The sequence below is a fragment of the Mytilus edulis genome, chromosome 14 (genome assembly GCF_963676685.1).
Source record: "Mytilus edulis chromosome 14, xbMytEdul2.2, whole genome shotgun sequence".
Classification (NCBI taxonomy): Eukaryota; Metazoa; Mollusca; class Bivalvia; order Mytilida; family Mytilidae; genus Mytilus; species Mytilus edulis.
The window spans coordinates 55,629,497-55,646,874 of NC_092357.1; the positions used below are offsets into that span (position 1 = coordinate 55,629,497).

General features: G+C 34.2%; 1 long non-coding RNA gene across 1 annotated transcript; it reads right to left on the reverse strand.

Annotated features, from left to right (window-relative positions):
* Positions 1-7,394: 7,394 nt before the first annotated feature.
* Positions 7,395-9,868, reverse strand: LOC139502386 (uncharacterized). Its single transcript, XR_011658825.1, has 4 exons — positions 9,764-9,868; positions 9,162-9,235; positions 8,698-8,927; positions 7,395-7,594 (listed from the first exon to the last, which is right to left on the reverse strand). It is a non-coding gene; the product is annotated as an uncharacterized lncRNA (long non-coding RNA).
* Positions 9,869-17,378: the final 7,510 nt, after the last annotated feature.

Consider the following 17,378-nt stretch of genomic DNA (forward strand, 5'->3'; position numbering starts at 1 on the left):
TTTGTAAAGTATCGAATGACTGGAGAATTTCAGCAAAAGTATCATAAGTCATAGGTTATTGGCGACAGGAAAATGCTTTTTTTTATCCCTCCTCCTTTATTTCCAATATTCCCATTTTTTGGTTTTCTATCAATTTCAATATGAACATACATTTAGTATGTTATGAACATTCAAGTAAGGAGCGAGTAATTCAGTGGTTGTTGTTTGTTTATGTGTTACATATTTGTTTATCGTTCATTTATTTTGTTCATAAATAAGGCCGCTAGTTTTCAGGTTTGAATTGTTTTACATTGTCAGTTTTGGGCCTTTTAAAGATGAGTATGCGGTTTGGACTTTGCTCGTTGTTGTAGGTCGTACGGTAACCTATAAATGTTAATATCTGTGTTATATTGGTCTCTTGTGGAGAGTTGTCTCAACATGGCAATCATACCACATCTTCTTTTTTTTGTAATCAATGAATTTTGTAAAAGATTTAATGACTGGAGAATTTCAGAAAAGGTATCAAAAGTTCACATGAATATTTTTTGTGCTTATCTGTTTATTATGAACATTCATTACTATATAAATATAGTGTATTTACTTTCAATTCTAAGTTTACTAATCAATCCATAGTGATCATTGATAAAGTATACAGACCCTCTCTATTTAATAAACTCTGTGACTGCCGTGAATAGTAAACTTGAAAATGATAGCAGATAGAATTCTGAAAATACACTTTATTCTTTGTATATGTATGTTCAAAGTATACAAAAAAAACGCAAACCGGAAGTCTAATCTGACTTAAAATTTCGTCCAAAGACGGGACAATATCCGGATGCCTTTTTTCTCGTTTTTCTCCAAATATAACTCAATCTGAATAATCATATGAATGGATGACAAATGGCACTATCAACTGTACCTATAGGACACAGAGGCGTGTTGATCAACGAATTGTGGAAAGAAGAGAAGCGACACCCAAAATGAGGTCTTCTCGTTTAATAGTATAGATAGATATTGTCATGTACAAAATGATGTATATAATATATGAGTTAAAGTAACTAAACAACGAATTATATTCAAACGTGATGCAATAAGATCAAATTGAGACAAATCTTATCGTACCTCGGTTTTTGTCGAGCCTGCAACTGTTGTCGCAGAAAGCTAGACAAAGGGATAATGATCCGGCGGCGGCGTAAGGTATAACGTCTTAACAACTTTATATTTTAGAAGGTGGAAGACCTGAATGCCCCATACTTTGTATATAGATGCATTATGTTACGAAGTTTCCTTCAGTTAGATGTCCAAGTTCTGTCATGGTTCGGGGACTACTTTAAATAAAAGTTAAGATATTTTGTAAAATTAAATTCTCTCTTATTAGTAATAGGATAACTATATTTGGTATGTGCGTACCTTGCAAGGTCCTAATGCCCGTCAGACAGTTTCCACTTGACATCGACTTCATTTCATGGATTAGTGAACACGGTTAAGTTTTGGTGGTCAAGTCCATATCTCAGATACTATAAGCAATAGGTCTAATATATTCGGTGTATGGAATGACTGTAAGGTTTACATGTCCAACTGGCTGGTGTCATCTGACCGTGACCTAATTTTCATGGTTCAGTGGTTACAGTTAAGTTTTTGTGTTTTTGTCTGTTTTTTTATACTGTATGCAATAGGTCTACCATATTTCGTGTATGAAATGATAGTAAGGTGCATATGTCTAGCTGGCAGGTGACATCTGACCTTGACCTCATATTCATAGTTCAACGGGCAAAGTTTGGTCTTTTTTTTCGAATACTATATGTAAATAAAATTAACGGTACTAATTTTCTTGCACCAGATGCGCATTTCGACAATACATGTCTCTTCAGTGATGCTCGTGGCCAAAATATTTGAAATCCAAAGCTTATATAAAAGATGAAGAGCTATAATCCAAAAGGTCCAAAAAGTATAGCCAAATCCGTGAAAGAAATCAGAGCTTTGCACGAGGGAGATACATTCCTTAATTTATAATAATTTCTATCATTTTGTAACAGCAAATTTTAATAACACAAAAAATCCGTATTTTCATGCCAGTACCGAAGTACTGTAATAGGTAAACTATATTTGGTGTATGAAAGTACTAGTGTTTTATGATCTCTATGTCAGTCGCTCAGTATTTTTTTGACCTGGACCCCATTTTTACGGTTCATTGCTCAATGTTAAGTTTTTTGTGTTTTGGTCTGTTTTTCTTAAACTGTAAGCAATAGATCACCTATATCTGTTGTATGGAAGAATTGTAAGCTGTACATGTCTGCCTGGCATGGTTCATTCAACCTTGACTTAATTTTTATGGTTCATTGGTCAATGATTGGTTTTCTTGGTTAATGTAAAGTTCATATGACAGTTGTAATACAGCTTTATATTTAGGACTATCGACATAATATCAATGATTAGTAAAAAAAAAAAAGGCAGGACATTTCAGCGTGTACACTCTTGTGTATACTAGCTGTTGTTTTCTTGAACATTGCATGTTTAAGAGACGAATTGTCATGAATTTGTAGTATTGCGATCAACATGTTTGACTGATAAAAACTTGATGGAAAAGAGTAAATATTATGGACCATTATGCATCAAGAAATGACAAAAATTTTAAACAGTTACACATACACTGAATATAGATAAACAGTCTAAAAACAAAGGAGTATAGTGTTTATATGTTCGTGTAGCAGACATGCGTAAGTTCTGCAATGTATCAATGTCGGTGATCGAGTCACTACAAAAATAAAAAGGATTTCAGAATTATTGATCGTCAGTTCTTATTTGACGTTTGACAGTTTTATTCCAACGTCCCTGTTGAGTCGTGTGGACGGAACGCGCGTTATACGTACCTAATGTTGAGTCTAGTGTATTTGATGAGTTTACATAAATTTGCTCTTTCGAAGTGAATAGACGCAAATATATAAAACTTATGAGACGACTGGATGCAAAGCAATACTATAAATAAATGCTCAGTAAGAACTGAGACGAAGTAAAATAAAACATTTACTTTTGGCAAATTATTACAATTTCATATGAAAAAACAATAATAAACGTTAATTCAATCAATGTTCAGCACCATTCATCAACAACACTTTGATAGCACGTCTATATCCAGCGGACAACAATAAATCTGACATCTACACCATTGCGAATTTATCCAAATCCAAATCATCGGTTATACACTATTTTGCTACAACGTCTATTAATCGGTCAATTATATTGTAAATTAGTATATCCACAGAAACATCAGCAAGGAACATACGCTGAAAAATAAAACTTCCACAGAAAATGAGACTGAAACTACTGATTATAAATATTGGGTGGGATAAATAATGGGAGGGTTAGTTTTCGGCTATCGACGGCAGAATGAAAAACTTAAAATTCTATAAATCACAAGTATAAAAAAGAACCAATCAAAATGCATTGTTATGTTATAACATTCATAACAAGTTGTAACATTAGCTGTTTGTAAAGAACCGAAATAATTCGAATAGTGTAAAGTCTATTTCTTTTATCTCCAGTCGCCAATTATATATTTTTAATTAATTAAAAATAGCACAATTTGCTCTTTCGGAGTGAATAGACGCAGATATATAAAACATATGAGACGACTGGATGCAAAGAAATACTATAAATAAATGCTCAGTAAGAATTGAGACGCAGTAAAATAAAACATTTAATTTTGGCAAATTATTACAATTTCATATGAAAAAACAATAATAAACGTTAAAGTTAATTCAATCAATGTTCAGCACCATTCATCAACAACACTTTGATAGCACGTCTATATCCAGCGAACAACAATAAATCTGACATCTACACCATTGCGAATGTATCCAAATCCAAATCATCGGTTATACACTATGTTGCTACAACGTCCATTAATCGGTCAATTATATTGTAAATTAGTATATCCACAGAAACATCAGCAAGGAACATACGCTGAAAAATAAAACTTCCACAGAAAATGAGACTGAAACTACTGATTATAAATATTGGGTGGGATAAAAAAAAATGGGAGGGTTAGTTTTCGGCTATCGACGGCAGAATGAAAAACTTAAAATTCTATAAATCACAAGTATAAAAAAGAACCAATCAAAATGCATTGTTATGTTATAACATTCATAACAAGTTGTAACATTAGCTGTTTGTAAAGAACCGAAATAATTCGAATAGTGTAAAGTCTATTTCTTTTATCTCCAGTCGCCAATTATATATTTTTAATTAATTAAAAATAGCACAATTTGCTCTTTTCAAGTGAACAGACGCAGATATATAAAATATTATTACAATTTCATATGAAAAAACAATAATAAACGTTAAAGTTAATTCAATCAATGTTTAGCACCAAAACCACAACGGCCAAACAGTAATCAAAGCACATTGATTGATACTTAACAAAATTTAAAAGCTATTTAAGTTATAGGGCTCATCTAAAGCCATGTTTCACCTTATATATATACAAATAAGAGTGAAAACAAAAATAATGAAAATACTGACATGAATGGTCAGAAATCACACAATATCACTGACATGAATGGTCAGAAATCACAAGTATCCCTGACATGAATGGTCAGAAATCACACAATATCACTGACATGATTGGTCAGATATTTCTAACAAACACAAAATATAACCAGTTGTATTTGCTAATTGAAAATTAAGCGGAATAAAATAATTTAAGACAGCAGAGAAGATAATTCTGTTTAATTGGTTATTACTAACCGACTTAAATAAAAGAGTGAGCTATTATTACTGTAATGTATAATGTCTCTAGTCTGGTCAAAGGGTCATAGTGTCCTACTTAATTAAACGATAAATTGTTGAAATTAGATAACTTGTTTTCACGTGCAGAGAAATTTCTTTTATGACCAATGCATGACCGGATATCATCTTTCTTATTGGTCAATAGCATTGCGGGTCAGCACGAGTTCACGTGTAAGTGCATTGTGGTCACTTCCTTTTATCATCAGCATTTGATGTGTTAACTTGTGTTTCTTATCAAACAATTTGTTCAAAATTATATGTGATTTTGTTTTTTATTTTATGGATAATTTTGGACTGGAGTGATTTCATTTTAGCTATTTCAGGTAAAATCAAACTATACTTTTATTTTTAAGCTATTCTATGCTTACATTTTGAACAAACGTACAGTTAATTTTTTTTTAACCATCCTTTCATTCGGATTAAACTCACTATTATTATGCCAAACATGAGCAGTTGGTCAAATTCATTTCTTTGTCAAAGAGATATTGGGTCAATTTGATTTTCATGTGGGTGGCGACACTATGCGTTTGCGATCAAAATGTAATTATTTATCATTTATCTGATGATTAACCTGATTGTAATTTTACAAGTTACTGCATCCTTTACAGCATCATAATGTTTGCAGAACGTATATCCGCCTTATGCATTTGTAAGATACATGATTCGTTTAAATTTTACTACAATTAAAAATTGGATTATTGCATAACGATTTAATACCATACATGATAGAATGCAAAGTTATACACTTATAATTTATATGATGTTATTAACGGTTTCATACATTTTAAGTACTCTTATATGAAAGAGTAAGACAGTTTAAGTATTAATGCTAAGCTATTGTGTTACAAACCCATTTGACTTACTTGTTTGGGTAAGGTTGGAGTTATTTCAATTGGTGCAGTGAGCTTGACTGCTTGTACTTATGACCTCTGTGTATGTGCTTTTTCATTACGTTTTATGCAGAGTTCATTGTTTTATGCTATGTCACGAAACTCATGCTACTTTCGTAAATCTCGTCATGGCAGTTTGGTTTGAGCTTATCATAATTTTGCAAGTTAGCCTAATCGCTAATTGTTAGTATTTTAATTTATGCAAGTGTACCTTGTTTGCTTTATGTGATCGGTATAAAAAGGATATGTCTCTTACCTATATGTTTATCGCAACCCAAAGCTTATTTATTACGAACCAATTTACCTGTCTTTGCCTGTTTTGTGTAATGTGGACGATATTTAAATTTTCGCAGAGGGCGTGGTTGCTTGTACTTATGTCCTCTGTGTATTATTTTTCTCAGAGGTTGTGGTAGCTTGGTCTATGACCTCTGTGTATTTACTTTTGCAAATATTGTAGTATGTAGTGGGTATTGTTTTATGCTTCGTCATGAAACTCATGCTGCTTCGGTTTTACAGAGGTCGTAGTAGCTTGGTCTATGATCTCTGTATTGTTTTATGCTTCGTCATGAAACTCATGCTACTTTTTCAGAGGTCGTAGTAGCTTGGTCTATGACCTCTGTGTATTTGCTTTTGTAAAGTTAATATGTAGTGGGTTTTGTTTTATGCTTCGTCATGAAACGCATGTTATATTTTTGCAGAGGTCGTAGTAGCTTGGTCTATGATCTCTGTATTGTTTTATGCTTCGCCATGAAACTCATGCTAAACTACATTTAATTATTTTTTCGTCATGGTGATTGGTTTGGAATAAATTAATTTTGTAATCAATTCTTTAACTACATACAAAATTGCCAGTTTTTTTATACATGTAGTCAGATTTACATGTTTGTCAGTTTGTAATACATGTTTTTATTGTATTATTTATTTATCTTTACTAGTATAATTCATGTAAATGATATAGTTTGGGTTGCGATGAACGTAATTGATAATTTTTATGCCGATACTTATGCACTGTAAGGTCGTTTGCTTTTTTCTATATACAAATATAAAGATAAAGAAAGATGAAGTTTGGGAAGTTTTGGTCAAACAGCAGACCAATGATGCAGAAACTGTGAGTCTGTTAATGAAAATGGCTGCCGCCACATGCAAATCATTAAAAGAAAAAGTAAAAGATCATTTACCTGGTGGAAAATTTGAAAATGTTACAGCAGAGGTACAAATACAAATGAAATCAGTCATTCCGCACAACAAATGACCTGAGTGGGTATTTGGATACCTTGATTGGCTCCTAAAACACAGACCAAATTCAACTAGACTAGCCAACGAGGCACACATTGTTTACAAATTGAACAAAACATCAGAGTGGCTCCACAAAAAAGTGAAAAGCTTGTTCAATGGTCAAAGAAAATGTTACCAGTTATCAAGTTTCAGGAGAAAGAAAGACTCAAAGAAATAAAAAAGCAAATGGAGGATTTAAGCAAAGCAAAGGAAGAAAAAAGCAAGACAAAAAAAGCAAAACAACAAGAACAGAAAAGAGAATTACTGGATGCTATTTTTGTATAGGGGATCTGGGCTCAGTCCTTCAATATTGTGACTGCATTTCAAATTTCTCAATACGTCTTTCATCAGCATATTTAATGTATTGGTATTGCCTTCAGATTTTATATTTTCAAGGAACTAAATGAAATGTTCATGAAGATAATATATTACTCCTCCATTATGGAAGACAATATTGTTACCCTGGAATGCCTTCAATTGAAATTTCACGTTAATTCTGGATAGGTATGTTTTAAGCTCTAGTGATGCTCCATTTTTATTGTCAACGCCAGGAAAAAATGCCTTGCAAACTTCTCTAACTGTTTTTATAATTGTTGACTCCCCATCTACTTGTGTGTTCATCACAGTCTGCTCCCATTCTTTGAAGATACTGCACATCAAATCTGCAATATTGACTAAAAGATGAAGACCACAAAAGAAATTATTCATTTTAGTGATCAGTTATTGGTCTGGTTCTGATAGTTCATTAAAGTTATCAATGTTTTCTCTTTAAGGAGAGATGTTCTGTAATCTTGCAGAAGTTGCTGGAATGATTTTTCTGTTGCTGCTCTATCAGACATTGTATTTGAGATATTTTTCAAAATGTTATAAGCCGAACTAGGAGGATTTTCATTTTGCAAATATTGAGTACGATCCTCAATTTCTTTTAAAACTTCTTTCAGTGTTTCTAACTCTGTTTTTTGATGCTTTACTTGACATGTGCTTAAGTCCCATTAAGCATGGTTCTTGATTTTCATTGGATGTTATGAAAACGCCGTATGACTGTCCATTTTTTCTTGTCTCGTCAGTGTACAATGTTCTGTTTTCTTCTATGCAAGTCTCTGCAATGTGAGCTTGGCTAATGGCAAGTCTACGGATATTAAAAGATGAAACATAATCTTTCTTTGGTAAGGTTTCATCTTTAGCTTTCAAGTTGCAATGGATTATACATAAATCTGTTTCTGCTGTATATGTATAACGTACAAATTTACTATGCTTTGTCAAATATATTTCAACAGTGTGATCATTTCTTTCTTGTTCCATTTCCAAGTCATGTATTCTGTTTTTTAGATCTGTGATTTCTAACCGATTTAGTCTATGTATTTCTTCTACGTTTCGTCATCAATTTGAATACTTTGGTATATCTTTTCTGGTTCATTTTGTTTTGAATCTTTGATATTTTCAATTTTCATTTTGTTTGACGCAACTTTTTTCACAGTTTTGAAGTTTGAAATTTAGTTTTTTAATTGCCTCCCTCCATGTGCAGCTTTTATTTCTGTATTTTAATTCAATTGTTTTCCTTTTCTTTGACTTCACATTTGAGTTTTTCTTCTGTATCAGATGTTTCAATGAGATTATTCCTTCTTATTCTTGAATTGTGTGGAATTTCTAATAATGTATCAGTATCTATCACCAAATTCAAATAATTTTCAACATGTTCACTGTTTTGTTTGCTTTTTTTCAGCTTTGAATTTGTTGTCTTGATTTTCAGCAGTATTGACTTTACCTTTAAATATAAGCTTTTGTTGGTAACATTTTCTTTTCCACAAAGACTGCATATCCAGTTGAGAACATCCTGGTGTGTGTATTGACAATTCGACTTTTCTTTAATGGTGTTCAATTCAAGAAGTAGTGTACTGGTTATATATTTGTCTGCTACTTGATCTACCTCTAGTCTTTCACCCACAGGAACTGTAAAGCCTAGTGTTGTTAGGCATAGAAATTTTTCCATGATATCTAAAAAGAAAATTAAATCAAATAATTAATGACTTGTATCAAATGTGAGAGTGTCATATATGTATATTTGTGTGTTTGTGTGCATATATATGTGTGTGTTCTCATGTACATGTCCCCAAGGAGACAGAAAATTACATCAAAATCAACCAGATGCTCTGCAGGGCGCAGCTTTATGACAATGGTTTAAAATTTTATTTTATTTTGAGGTAGAACTTTATCTAAAAGAGTGCTTACAAATTACTAGATATTCATCTTTACATCTGTCTTTGGTTTTTAGTGTCTAGACTCAGTTTCAACAGTTTACAGACCTAAAACAGAAACAAAATATTATGACAATGCATATACAGAAACTGTAGTATATAAAATGCAATTTGAAAAAACAACTGAATGTGATAAAAATATACAGCTTCATTTACATGATAAGACACTGTTCTTTTAGTAGTTGAAATACTGTAATACTAGCCTTTAACACTGAAGTTGGGAATTTGAAATCCTGCACATGCAGGTGCAGTTTTTTTTTCTATGATAATTGTTTTATTAGTTTAGACTTTTACTCTTTAATTGTCAATTTTCCAACTGAAGGTTGTAGTACTCTCTAAGCAATCCTTCTTTCTTCATTAACACTGAGTACATTTGTACAACAAAATAGAACGCTAGTGTTGAAAGTGGCTTTAAACACAATAAAATCAATCAGTCATTAACATAAAACTACACATTTTACAAAAAAAAATGTGGATACCTTCAAATGTGGTATGTTACGTTTTAGAACTTGCTTTGATAAAGAAAATATTTGTATCATGCATGTATTGACAAAAAACTTCTAACTTTATACTTACAACTCATTGAAATTCTTATAGCAGCTAAAACTTTTAGAAATATCAATGGCGTTGTCATACAGAACATCATCCTTGTCATACAGCATATGATATTATTATTAGATCTGAAAAAGATATATATAATATATGTACATTGTATATATAAAATTTCAAGTTTTACAGCATAATATTTTAAAGCAGTAAGGCTTTGAATTTAATCAGTTTATAAACATGTGTATTGTCTCTAGAATATTTGTTTATTTTCTTTCCTGTTTTATATTTTGTTATTTTCATGTTTTCTTCATTTGACCATGTATGAATATTTATTGTAGCACTTCATTTGGTAGAAACTCTGAGACATTTCAGATCAAAGCTATGTCCAAACAATAGGACAATCTAAAGATGTGATAATTTTATGGTACTCAAAATACATTAAAATCGTTTATGATTTTTTTCTAAATAAAACTTTCATTTGGAAAACATCAACTTTATTTAGTTGCTGTAAATTTCATATAAAAACTCATTTAAAATGATTTTTTTTAATGCATTTATGGTTGGATTTGTATAAGCAAGGCGTTAAAAGATAAAGAATTGTCTATAGAATATTTGTTTATTTGGCAATAGTTTTGTTTTCAGTTGCTATATTTTGTTTTGACTGGAACACGGGTAATAAAATTTTACAAATTAATTTGTTTAAAATATTTAACAAATTTCTGAACAGAAAATAATATTTGTCTTTATTACATTAGAAAAAAAAATATCCCCAACAAAAATACAACCAAATAAACAAATAAACCTGATTTAATTCTTTATCTATTGGTACCAAGTTGATTAAAATCAAACCAGAAATGACCACAGAATAATTTTTGGAAAAATGCAATTTTATATGAAGTATTTAGGGAATAATATCCAGTAACTATAACGTATAGCTGCACTCTGTATGTGGTAAAAAATGAAGGTGACAAATACTTGTAAAAATTATTACTTTGAATATAAAGTGTGTTGCAGATCGCACAATCACTACCTTGACTCAATGCTGGTTGTAATAGAAAGTGAAAATGGGTAAAGAAATAGACGATAGATTTTAGAGATATGAATAGAACACTAGTATACAACTTATAAATAATGCCTGTTCTATAGTGTGTGATAACATTGTGTGAGGGAATTCGACATTAGCTCTACCACTGTTCACTCCAGTGCAATTTATGACAATACCACTGCATCAATCAGAATTATTTTTTTGGCAGTGTTTTAAGAAATGATTTTGCTTTAATGTCGCGTATCACTTGTGAAACATTCAATGTTTTAAAAAGGCGATTTTTTTTGTATACAGTCTATGATTATGTTGACTTTTGAAGGTTAAACTTTCTACAGCCTTAAATACGCTAATGAAAGATCCAAAAACTATACCAATTCATAACGACATGTTTATGAAATTATAACAAATGTATTGGTAAACAAATTTTTATTCGTTATTGCAAAATAATGAACTTAAAATATCTGACATTTTCTCCCTACCCTATACATTTTTTTCTATGTTGACTGGTCATTGTTATTAAATCGTAGGCAATTCGATTGGATTAAGTTGTTATTAGTTTACCTTCAAACTTGTTTATGCTTTTCATACATGACTATTGATTAATTAGAATGTGCATGAATGTGTACGGTTACTAAAATGACCTTCAGACTGGACACTGGACGAGTCAATATTATGTTTTATCAATGAAAGGTAAGGTATGAAAGGTAAAAATTGCCACTTATTCTATTTTCACAAAATTTTCGGAATATACAGTTGAAAGGTTATTTTTTAAAAGCCTATTGTGAAGATCAAAGAGAAAGTTTACAAATAATACGCTTTGCTCCAATAAACAAGTCATTTTCGTAAGATAAATACCGAAATATATTTTACGCACGACTACGGCAGGTAAAATTATTATTTATCATGATAAAAAAAAGCATTTTTCAGTCTCATTGGAATATGTTGATTACACTAGACTTAAGAAGTAAGTGAATAAAGTCAAAATATGTCCAATCTGCCTATTTCTGAACATCAAAAGTAAATGCGATCGTTTTAAAGTCAGTTTCGTCTACCTCACAAAATCTTGTTAGGCACTACATGTATAATACATTTGGCAAATGATGATAGCTTTTCAAAACGTAAACGTAGTTTGTTTCCCTTTTCTAAATTCAATATTATATAATTTGAAACAACACATTTTTCTGAGGAACCGGTTTGCCGTACATTCCACGAATGTTTACATTTTATATCTTTCATTTTCACGTAGATTTCTACATACATCAATTTGTGGAAGGAAACGTCCCACAGTATTTCACGACGTCGTTAAACAATCGTCGTAAAAATATCAAGATACATGTGTATCTATAGCCTGGTTTGCGCTGAGCAGTAGAAAGTCGGATAAAACTAAAATTTTGGGATAATTTCGTCGAAGTTCTCAGAAATGTTCTCCTAAAAGCTCCCATTCATTAACGTACGTTTTCAAGAGAATTATAAAAAAAATATTTTGTATCAAACAGGGCGAATTTATTTACTTACCGAAAAATAGGAGCATTAGACAGTACCAACTCTGGAACTTTTCCAACACAAAATGTCTTCTGCCTAGAATATTTGTTGTTGATAGATGGCGCGCCGGCTTCACAAAATATAGTCTGTTCCGATAAAATAAACGAAGAGTTCAACGTCGTCCAAAAAATACCGTTTTATATAACAGCTCGCAAATATTATTTAGTTTGTATCAATAAACATGAGATCAGGTTAAAAGTCGTTAATTATCCATTTATTTTAACATCAAATTTATTCTCAGTAATTCTATTGTTTTTCCTGCGATAACCAGTGGCAAACATACAAAAAAACGTATGACGGCAGATCGTAAATTTCCGACGATATACAGCGGACAGAGTGCCTACCTAATGCCAATGATAAATTCATATTAGATACCGATGCATCTGACGCAACCATAGGTGCAGTTTTATCACAATTACACAATGGTGAAGAAAGGGTTATATGCTTTGCAAGCCATGTTCTCTTGAAGCCTCAGCGTCGTTATTGTACAACAAGGAAAGAGTTACTGGCCGTTGTTAAGTTTTGTCGGTATTTCCGTCACTACTTACTTGGTAGACGTTTTATTTTACGCACTGATCATAACAGTTTGGTATGGCTGATGCGTTTCAAGCATATTGAAGGACAACTAGCGCGATGGTTGGAAGAATTGTCATTATTCGACATGGAGATCATTCATCGTCCAGGAAAGAAGCATTGTAACGCTGATGGTCTAAGTCGCATCCCAGACGATGTTTCTGAATGTGACTGCTATTGGGCAGGACTTGATCGCACAACACTGCCATGTCATGGTTGCAAAATTATTGCCTACGAGCTCACGAACAGTGGAGCAGATTCGGAAATGACGTAGACGACGTGATTCCAATGGCTACTAAGTCAGTGATAGCATCAGTACGCACTGTTTCAGTAGTCGCTGAAAATGACAAGGACATGTCCACTGACCAAGAGCCCACAGCTCTGGCAGGGGATTGTCACTCAGATCCATCACCAAATTTAGACGATACTCTACCATATGCTGATGGCAACCAATGTAGCAACTTGGCACCTGAATACCCACCTGAACAGTTACAGATATTTCAGCAATAAGACCCTGATTTGTCTCCAATATTAAAATGGATGGAGGAAGACGTCGAGCCAACACAGGCTGAACTACGTTTGCAAAGTAGGGCAACTAGGTCACTTTGGTTGCGTAGACCTTGCTTTGTCATGTTTAACCATGTTCTATACTACAAATACATAGGTTGTCCAGCACGCCAAGGTCTTTGTTTAGTTGTTTCATCAGAGTTAAAAGGAGAGGTGCTTAAAAATTGTCATGACACCAAAACATCAGGACACTTGGGTCAGTAAAATGCTTGATAAGTTAAAGCAGGCTTTTTTGTGGTATAACATGCGCAAAGATTGTGACGATTATGTTAGTACTTGTTCCACCTGTAGTTAAAATAAAAAGGCGCATGTGCAACCTAGAGCACCACTTGGGCAGTTCCACGCTGGGTATCCGATGGAGAGAGTACATCTTGATATTCTTGGACCTTTTAATACAAGTAATAGCGGCAATAATTATGTCTTGATGATGGTGGATCAGTTCACAAAATGGGTAGAGATAGCAGCATTACCAGAACAGACTGCAAAGTTGATTGATGAGAAATTTATTTTGCATTTTGTGGTGACATTTGGGTGTCCATTGGAAATACACACTGACCAAGGACGAAACTTCGACAGTGAATTATTTAAAACACTATATGATGCCTTGGAAATTGCCAAAACCAGGACAACCCCTTATCATCCCTCATCAAATGGCCAGGTAGAGAGGTACAATACCGTTGTATTGGCAATGATTAGATGTTTCATTGAGAAGAATTGTCGTTACTGGGACAGAGACTTGCCTTTCTTGTCTATGGCAATGAACTCAATGGTGAACAGGCAAACTGGATTTACGCCGAATCAAATGATGTTGGGTAGAGAGACTATCCAACCTGTTCATCTTCTTCTCGGCATGTCACAGTACGGTCAGAACAGAATTACCCCCAAAGTTTGGGTACAACATTTAGTCGGTAGGAGGCAAAAGATTCACGAATTTGCAAGTCACAGTCATCAAACCTCGCAAGACAAAAGCGGGATTATGACCTCAGAGTTGTTGAACATAAATATCAACCAGTCGATTTGGTGTTTAAGGCGGACTCAACTACAAAAGTCGGACAGAGCAAGAAGCTTAAATCACCAAGGTGTGGACCGTTTCTTGTCGTAGCTAGTAGACCCCCATTGTACACTATCCGCGGAAGAAAAGGAGGCTCAGTAGTGCACCATGACAAATTGAAACTTTGCAACGACAGGATTATCCCGAACTGGATCAAAAGACTTAAGCATGCGTTATTTCAAGCTGAAAGTGAAATGAATGAGAGCTGGGATGATCTTGATGATACAATACTATATGGTGTTGACTTTAATGTTCAGGACATGTTCGATGCAAATTAGCTCTTTTGATAGAGTTGTTTTACCCCAGTCATTAGGTAACCCGTCCTATACCCATACTCCATTGACACAAGAACTGGAACAGGGGCCCCAGTGCGATACAGTTGCAGCTTTAGATGCTACTAGTAATAGCATTGATGAACCTCCAAATTTAGACTTGGGGTAAATTTCAAAATCGGATAACGGTTTCAGTGGGGACTCTGTAAATGTCAAAGTTAGCAGCACAGATGACGAGAAGAGGCCCTCGGCCTCTCTGTCTTCTGAGCACACCTCAAGGTATGGTAGGCCAATCAGATGCCCACTACGATACCAAACGTAATATATATTGTGTGGGATAATTTCATATATGTATATATGTATATATTTATTTTAGCATGTTCTTACTTAGTAATAAATGTGCATCATTTTCGCTATTGTGTTTCTAATCATGTTATGTTTTGATTTCCTCTCTTTCTAGGACGGAGAGGGGTCTCGTTCAGACCAATATGTGTTGTCACTGAGTCCACACAGCGAGTGGCAGGAAAGTAAATATGATTGTACCGATCTTGACGTGGCAGATCTAATGGTTATAGATGAAGTAGGTCCAGATGAAGACGTATATCCAGATGAAGAAGTAGGTCCAGCTGAAGAAGTAGGCCCAGCTGAAGAATAAAATTGAGAATGGAAATGGGGAATGTGTCAAAGAGACAACAACCCGACCAAATAAAAAAACAACAGCAGAAGGTCACCAACAGGTCTTCAATGTAGCGAGAAATTCCCGCACCCGGAGGCGTCCTTCAGCTGGCCCCTTAACAAATATATACTAGTTCAGTGATAATGAACGCCATACTAATTTCCAAATTGTACACAAGAAACTAAAATTAAAATAATACAAGACTAACAAAGGCCAGAGGCTCCTGACTTGGGACAGGCGCAAAATTGCGGCGGGGTTAAACATGTTTGTGAGATTGCAACCCCCCCCCCCTATACCTCTAACCAATGTAGAAAAGTAAAAGCATAATAATAAGTAGGTTCAGCTGAAGAAGTAGGTCCAGATTACCAGGCTGCTGGTGTAGCTTCTGGGGCCCTAGGCCCTGTTGACACACAGCAGTGAAGTTGTAGATACTAGAATTGGTATATACCATAGTGAGATCGATGAGGAGAGAAGCGGCGCGGTAGCAGTTTCGAAAAACAGATTACGGCAGTGTCCAATATGTGCGATGGTGTCCAGGGAAAAGACACGCCGTCATGTCCTCAAAAAACACCTTCCATGGTTTTGGTCCGGTGCTACTGCCTGTTGGGATTGCTGTGAGCAGGAAATCCAGACATCTTCTCTAGCCAGGAGACACACAGAGGAAAATAGGATTGGTTGTTTCTTTGGTGAAGAACACCTTCATTTGTGTTGCAAGTTGGTGAGTGGCGCTCTTCACCTTGTTAAATCGTGGTTTGGCTGAACAGATCTTGAAGGCTTGTTACAGTATGTACTTGACCGGCAATTACATGAAACCGTCACCAGTGGTTTTATTGACCAAGAACAACAACTACTGGTGTTATATGCACAGAACTTTACGCCTAACCGCCTGTCGCACATCAGTGCTTACCCTCCCAACCATGTCATCAGTCTGCCCAACTGGGAGATTATGACTAGCCTATTACGCAGAGTGGGACCTGCTCAACAACAGTCTCTTATGTCCTGTGATAAATTCGTTACTTACGAGGGTGCATGGATTGTGGACACTGTATCAGTACTTCTAGAGCCATTTGTGTTTGTAGAAAGTCATTTCTATTTAGATATCATCCTCAAGAGACTACATTTCAACACATTTTTGCATATGAGTTCACGTATCTCTCCGGCTGAGCACAACAACACCTTTTACTACGGAGTTGCCAATTATGTCTTCCAAGAACATTGGGACAGCTGGTCAGTCATGTTGTAGCTGCAAATTCAGTGTGTGTATCATTCGGAATACATCCCAATATTGCTGCCAGAGGAGTCAGTCACAAAACAAACTTGAGGACTTGGACCACCTGTTGGGAAACTACGAGTGCGTAGCAGTCGGCGAAATAGGCCTTGACTTCACAACCAAGTGCGGATGCAAGCGATGTCACACTTTACTGCCTTCAGATAAAACTGAAGCTGACATACATCAAATATATCAAGAAGCTGCATCTTCACTTAACTACAGGGCAATAAGTATATCTGAGTTTAAGAAGTTGTGGTTAGAGCAGTGTCCACAAATAGCCTCATGAAACCAGCAACAGATTAATGTCCAGCTTGTCAAAGCTTTACTGTCAGTTTGAGTAACACAGGAAATATGATAGAAGAAGAAAAGACCATTTTGTTACAAAACTATGGTGGTCATGTTGAAAAGGCTTAGAAACAGAGAGACTATTACAGAGATCAATGCCAAGAAAGCAAGGAGAATTATACTCAGTTACCAGACAATCAAAGAAACAGAGGTCAGTACATTAAAATTAAAATATATATACAAATACATATTTGCATAAAAACATATTACATTTTTTAATACAGTAATATATACAATTTATTTGAAAAAAGGAAAATGTGGTATGATTGCCAATGAAATATTTACATGTACAAAATGTACA